We start from the raw sequence: 7,737 nt of genomic DNA, 5'->3' as shown, positions 1-7,737 counted from the left end.
CAATCACACAGTGTGGGGCTGGGGGAGGTTATAAACCAAATTGGTCATCCATTCTCTTTCATCTATTCCCCTCTCGAATTTAAACTGAGCTGCCTGTGACTCTGTTAAAAAGTTGACCTTTTTTTTGCTGCTTTGAGGTAAAAAGGCCTGGCAGCTGGTTGAGGGTTTTTAAAGGAAGGGGATTCTGCTTATTTTTACCTCAGAAATATCAGGAATGTTAAGTCTGCTCTTCTGACCAGATCTGGTTTTGCTGGAGACTCAGCTGGTGGTCTTGTAGACAGTGTGTGGTGGGAGCTCTCAGACCTTAACAGAAGGGCCAGAAGCAAGACTTCCTCTCTCCCAAACATTCACAGGGGTGTGGGGTGGGATTTTGCTAATATCAATTGACAGTTTTACTTCGATTAAATCTCTTCTCAATGTTTTGACCTGTGTCAATTTCTCTAGTTCTCCAATCACCAGTACATCCCCCCCCAGGCTAGATAAGACCTGAATTTCTGATGTGAAAAACCAGTAGAAAAGCAATTTTTTTTTTTGTACAGAAATCTCTTGGGCATTATTTGAATGAGCTAATGAAGCAACAAAGGTCCAGTCCCAATTTTTTTCTCCTTGCAGACGAACTTTAAATAGTTCTGAATGTCTGAGAGGAAGCAACTGATGTAATGGGAAGGCCTTTGAGTGATCAGAAAGCATGTGCCATATATACCAAGTGTTAGTACCCATTCCTTTCTGCTGAGAGGGTCTTTGCCGTCAGGCTTTGCTTGTTTCACACACTATTTTCTGTTTAATTAGTGTTCTGGAATAATTAGACTTCATTTTTGTGCCTTATAAGCATGTTGACTATGTACTAGGCACTGTCCAAATATAAGCTGCACTTTCTGCTCCAAAGAGGTCAGATGCTGAGAAGACAGGCAATTTAGCAAGAGTGGATGGGTGGGAGAAGAGATTGCATCAGGCATTTGTTCTGGTCCTCTTCCTAGCTGCTATTAGTTGGCATTTTCTTGAGGCGTCACACTACAACTGGGTCTTGAGGGATTCAAGTAGGAGATGGCACAGATCTCATGGACTAGCACAGGGAGGGTGCACCACTGCACGAGTGGCTGTGGGGAAGAGCCAGACACAGGTACATGAGGCTGGCAGTTTTGACAGGGTACATCTGCCACGAGTAGCAGAGTAATTATGGCAGCAAACAGTGCCCCTTCCATGATCACTAGTACACCGCATCCAACACTAACAGCTTTCTCAAAACGGGCTAAGGTAGAACAGTGGAGTTACTGAGCTACTCTTATTTTTCCAAAAAGTGTAATGGGATCTCAACTTCCATCTGGCCAGTAGCCAGCTGCAGTAGACAGCAGCAAACTTGTTTCAACATCTCTTCTGCAGGGAGACACCTAGCAGGGCAGTACCTCTGCTTAGAGTTGCAAATGAATGCATTAGCTGTTTCCTGTAAGGCAGTGGTTCCCAAACTGGGGTTCGCAAAATGTTACAGGGGGTTCTCAGGAAAAAATTCCCTAATGGCGGACAGAGCTGTCCCTAGGGACTCCGGATAACATGGGGCCCGGAGCCCTTGGACTTCCAAGAGCTACGCAGATCAAAGCAAGCATATCTATCACACTGAGATTTAAACGTCAAGACTCCTTATAAGAAATGGAAAGGGAGGTGGATATTTTTTGCTGTTTTTAAAATTAAATAGGCAGCTAGTATTGTTTTTAAAATTATGAAGAACAAGTTTAAGCTTTGTTGTAACGTGTGTTGTTTGCCTGGACTGCTCAAGACCTGAATGCTTGTGTATGAGGAACTCTTAAATACCTTCATGCTGTTTCACATCTGATATTCCTTGATGAAACATAGGAGCCTTGTCTTATAACAGGCTTATTCATAGTGATACAAGCTACAAAAGTGAGATCTTGGAAGAGTGTTGCTGTTTTCATAATGTAATAAAAATACCGTAATAATAAATAATAGTGTGTAATAAGCTTGTCATAAAAAAATTATATTTCCAAGATCGCTGCTTTTATAATTTATACTCAGGTAAAGGAGAAAATCCCTGGAAATATTCATTTTTAGGAGGGGGTTCACGAGACTTGATATTTTAGTGAAAGGGGTTCACAGGTTGTTAAAGTTTGGGAACCACTGCTGTAAGGCAAGAGTGCTGCTAAAGGGACCCAGCCTACTCTTAATCTGTCACTGGTATGTTAGGATTATAGACACTTTAATTGCACATACGCCATTTTAAACCTTAAATAATTACAGTCGCATGCATTGTTCTCAGATAGTCAAACATGCCAGTTCCACATCTTGCATCTGTCAAAAGATTTCCTCATGCTGCACATAATATGTTACACATTTGCAGCCGGTATGACTGGCTCTGTGCCCTGGGGTAGAGGCTGTGAAAGGTTAACTGAAAGGGGCTGGCTTTGTGGAAAGAAGCCAAAGACGCTGCAGTCCTTGGGGTGGAAAGATGGGCTCAGCTAGATGTGGTGCCTGGCACTGGTTGAAACTGGAGGAATGCAGGGTATTCAGCAGCAGTCATACTAGGAATGTCACTAATGCTGTTCCCAAGGGAGGGGAGATGGTTTTGTTATAATCCCTACCTCCAGCCTCATCTGAGGGGGCAGAGTCTGACTGGGAAAGCCCCCTTGGGCAATCCTGGCCAAAGTGGTTCTGATCAATGGGCCATCAGCACAGGTTGCTGCCATTGATGACTTGTGGCAGTAAGGGAGCTGGTCCTACTTCAAGCATAGAGCCTGGCAAAGAAGAAAATCCAGCTGAAGAAACTTTTCCAATTCTGATTGAGTGTCACATCCACATTCACCACCGACTACTGTGGGGCATACACTGCCTAGATCAGGGGTAGGCAACCTGCGGCACGCGAGCTGATTTTCAGTGGCACTCACACTGCCTGGGACTTGGCCACCGGTCTGGAGGGCTCTGCATTTTAATTTAATTTTAAATGAAGCTTCTTAAACATTTTAAAAACCTTATTTACTTTACATACAACAATAGTTTAGTTATATATTATAGACTTATAGAAAGAGACCTTCTAAAAACGTTAAAATGTATTACTGGCACGTGAAACCTTAAATTAGAGTGAATAAATGAAGACTCGGCACACCACTTCTGAAAGGTTGCCGACCCCTGGCCTAGACAATACCAACCTCATGGCCATGCTACAGTGATGTTGAATAGTCAGCACGGTCATACAAAAAATATTCTTGATGCAAAAGGTGACTCCTCCTCTTCCCCTATGCCATGTCATTTCAAGATACCTGCTCAGCAATTTTCTCTGTGTTCCTCAAGTTGGGTCCTGGCAGCTATACAAGTATTTTAAAGATGTAAACCCTGAAGAGGAAAGTGGAATTTTAGCATGGTCAAATGGGATGAAACTGAGCTAGGGTAGATGTAGGGAATGAATGTTAGCACAGAATGTGACCACTCATCTCAGCAACATGGGCTACTGTGAGCACATCACAGCTGTCCTCTGCTTCTTCCACTAGCTACCTATGGAAGACAGTGTCCAGTTCAAGGCCTTAGCCTTTATCTTCAAAGCATTCAATTACAGTTGGGTGAATACATGATTTTTCAGTTTGGTGGCAGTTCTGAAAAAATGCTGGTTTGGGTCTAACTGAATTTGAAAAATGCTGGTGACTTGAAAAAGGCCATTTTGGGATGAATGAAATGTTTAATCTGGAACATCTTGGGCAGGGTGCTTTTAAAAGGCTAGATCCAAAACCCAAGAGGAGGTAGTGCAGCCACCACCTCCTTGACAAGCTTTAGAGCGTTTAGGGGTGAGGGCATTCAGCTGGGTTGTGGGAAACTTGGGTTCAATTTTCCCCTCTGTCTGATATGGAGAATGGATTTGACACTTGGGTCTCCCATGTTGCAGGCATGTACTCTAGCCACTGGGTTTCATTCTCACCTGTTGAAGCTGTTCCACTTTGTATAACTCATTACAGAGTAGGCCAGAGCGATTGCCTCTATGGCCTGGTGGTTTGGGCACTCACCTCTGGGAGATGGGAAGCCCAACTTCAAATCTTGCTCTATTATTTATACCCACTGGAAGAGCTTCAACAGTAGAGATTGAGAAAGGCCCACATCAGAATAGCCCATAGCACACTCCTGCAGTGTGGGAGAGCTAAGTTTAAATCCTGTCTCCACATCAGGCAGAGGGAGGAATTGATCCTGGGCCTTCCACAACCCAGATGAGTATCCTACCCACAGACCTGAGATTTTAAAGGAGGCAGTAGCACCACCTACTCCAGCTGTTGTGTGAAATGACACCTTAGTCCCCAAAAAGAATTTTTGGCTGAAACAATTCTGCAAATTTGTATCAAATCCATGCATTTTTTGGCTAATTTACTATTTGCAAAAAAAAAAGTCCAGGCTACCATAGCTCAGAGACAAAGACTGCAGTCAATTGCTCCGCTCCTTAGCAATAACAAAACTGCCTGCAGCAAGAGTGCAGTTTGTGCAGAGCTCTCTCAGCTGCTAATTCAAGATTCGGACCAAACTTCCACAGGAACTAAGAATTATCATAAACGTCACCACCTTCCGCTCCAAGTGCAGAGCCCCCTTCTTTGATCTCGCATTTACCAATCTAAATATATAATACGGTGTACGTACACATTTAAAATATCCTCACACCATTTCCTCTCAGGGAGCGGACGAGAGACAGGAAGAACCACAGTGAAAGATGTTAGTCACACTGCTTAATGCACTACTGGAAGATGTTCCGATACCACAGTGATGAGGGCGGTACAAGAGCCAGGACAGAACATCAGGAAGCATTTATCAACAGTGCGGTCTATTAGACTGTGGAATAGTATTGCCAGAAAAGCTGGAAGCTCCACCACTTCAGCAATTTAAAACAAGATGGGACAAAGCTCTGGAGAGTATACTGCAGTTAATCCTGGGCTGGGCGGGGGTGACAGAGATGATGTGATCCAATATGCAACCCAAGCTCTGAGTGTCTCTAGCCTCTGTTTGCCAGAAGCTGGGAATGGGCCACAAGGGATGGATCATTTGATGATTGCCTGTTCTATTCATTCCCTCTGAAGCATCTGTCATTGGCTATTGTCAGAAGACAGGATACTGGGCTAGATGGACCATTGGTCTGACCCAGTATGGCCATTCTTATGTTCATTCCCATCTCAGATTCCTATAGAGTGCTGTGGATTGGATAAAATGGCAAAAAGCTCATGGCTCCTCATTCCTGAGACAGGTGTGTAGCTATACTGAGGGGTCAGACAGTATTGAATGGAGGACAGAATAAACTCTCCCAACCCCCCCCAGAGGAACTAGTGTCTTCTGATGTCTGTCTCCTCACACTGATGTTTTGAAGGTCAGGAGCTGTGTTTACCGTTTCAGCATGGGCTCTGTTTGCATTAATTTGAGCTTGAGGTCTGCATGGCATTCCTTTGGTGGAATCCTCATGCACTATCTGGAGACATGTCTCCCCCAGCCCATGTCCCAGCAAAAAACACCACTGAACAAAATGCTTCTGAGAGCCCCAGTAGCCCCTAAAACTCCATTTACCTCAGTCCATGACTCAGTACATTTTGCAAACAGGTTCTGAAATTTCATTGCAGGATCCATAACTTAAATTTCCCCCAAAGGTAGGGCGTATCCTATACAGAGTGCATAAGTAGGAAGATTACACCTATTCTGTTGTAGGATTTTCCAGTGCCCATCAATGAGTATCCAAGATACCCTGTTGGGACTCAGGAGATCTGGGTTGCATTCCCTGCTCCGCCATTGACCTGCAGTGTGACCTTGGGTAAGTCACATCAACTCCCTGAGCCTCAATTTCCCCATCCGTGAAATGGGATAACAATACTCATCCTCCTTTGTGAAGTGCTTTCAAATCTATGGGTGAGAAGCACTACAGAAAAGCAACCTATGATTAAACTCTGCCCCTGGTTTTTTGTTCACCCCATCTGTGGAGTATGGGCAATGAAATATTTCTAGCACACTGGAAAGCATTGGAGGCAGCACACAGAGCAAGCTCCAACAGATTGTTAAAGGAATTGTGGCTTGCAGTGGTATGCTTTATTAATACTAGGTTGAGACTAAAAACATGCTCAATCAGGACATTCCATTCTTAGGTAGCAAATGCCTAGAGAGTTGGAAGAACAGGCCCGAAGCATGGAGGAGGCAGGGCTGGTAGCTGTCTAGGGTAGCAAAATGTTTAATAACTGGCTGGCTGGATGCAGCCCAATAAGAGTGTGGGAGTTCAGGAGAGTTACTGGTTTGCTTATAGCAGCAGAACCTTTCAGGCCCTGTGAGATGTGCAAGGGGGGTACATAATATAGTGTGGATTTCCAAGCCACCCACTCTCCTCTCCCTCCTTTGGCGCCAAACGCACCACAATATTCCTATTGTTTAGCCAGAGTGCTTGTTACACAAAATCCTGCTGTTCTCTCCAGCTGCCCTGGGGAAGGAGCTCAAATTAGGCCATCCCTGCCAGGCTACTGAGTAATGGATGGAGCCCATTTTTCTCCGCTGGGTTAGTAAGGGCGAAGGGAGGGATCTGCATAGAGCAGCACCAACAAAGCACATGCCCTACCGCACCCAGTCTGAGTCACACCCCGCTCCAGTCTCACTCATCTAACTAGTTTCTGATTTGGTTTCCAGGGTCCCTCCATAAGAACACACATCTCACGTGCTATCAGATACCCAGGTACACAGTTTTAACTGACATTGTAAACTCACTGGGTTGGGCTTGTGACTTATTATCTGGTAAGCAGCAAGCATACCCATGGGGCTATATACAGAGGGTAAATAACATATTATTCTCAGTTTTGTCCTCATCCTCAAAGGAAACCTGCACAACACTTTCAAAAGAGGAGCCTGGGAGCTTAAATTCATTACTCTGCTAGACACTAAAAATGATGGACTGAACAGAGATATTGGATTTATGGTTTATTACAACAATCTGTAACCCACTGGGCCCCCCTCCCCCTTTCTGTCCTAGGACTGCAGAGGTGTTAAAGGGCCACTCTATCTTGAATGGTCCCTTAAAATACAAGCGCTAACTACTATACTTAAACATGTTGCACGTAGCTGAGCGGCTGCAGGCTGGGAGACAGGGGAGTACCTTTCCCAGCCCTAAGAGCTCCCTGCAGCTCCAAAGCATGTCTCTCCCACCAACAGAAGTTGTGCCAATAAAAGTTATGATCTCACCCACCTTCTTTTTGGCTCTATTATTGTTTTCAGTGCCAGGAGCGCTGGAAGCCCCCCGTGGTTAATAGCAGGCACTCAGGGAACCCCTTGGCACGGGGCAGGCGAGACCCCTGGCGTGCTCAGACAGCGGACATGCCCAGGGCCAGCTGGACACGAGGTACCGGGTGGCAATGCGGGACACTCCCCCTTGCCCCGGGGTATGCCGAGCGCCCAGGCCCTGCCCCATGGCCCCTGGCCCGTGCCAGGCTGGGACCCTCCCCGCCGCGGCTCGGGCCGAGGAAGAGCCGGGGTGCGGAGCTGGGCGGAGGAGCGGCGGGGACAGGTCTGAGCAGAGCCCGGCGCGGGGAGGGAGGCGCAGCCGGCGCCCGGAGGAGGTAGGAGGGAGCCGCGGCGGGGCACGGAGCGCAGCGGAGCCGCGGCACCGGAGCCCTGTGATCCCCGCCCCGCAGGCGGAGCCCCCTGCCCGCCGGGGCCGATCGCAGGGACAGGAGCCCGCAGGCCGCTCCCGGGAGCCGCCCAGGCCCGGACCGCGGTCCCGGGCCGGAGAGCGCGGAGCCC

This window comes from Emys orbicularis, chromosome 1 (genome assembly GCF_028017835.1).
Source record: "Emys orbicularis isolate rEmyOrb1 chromosome 1, rEmyOrb1.hap1, whole genome shotgun sequence".
NCBI classification, from domain to species: domain Eukaryota; kingdom Metazoa; phylum Chordata; order Testudines; family Emydidae; genus Emys; species Emys orbicularis.
The sequence above is the reverse complement of the archived record's forward strand: the minus strand, read 5'-3'. Positions refer to the sequence as shown.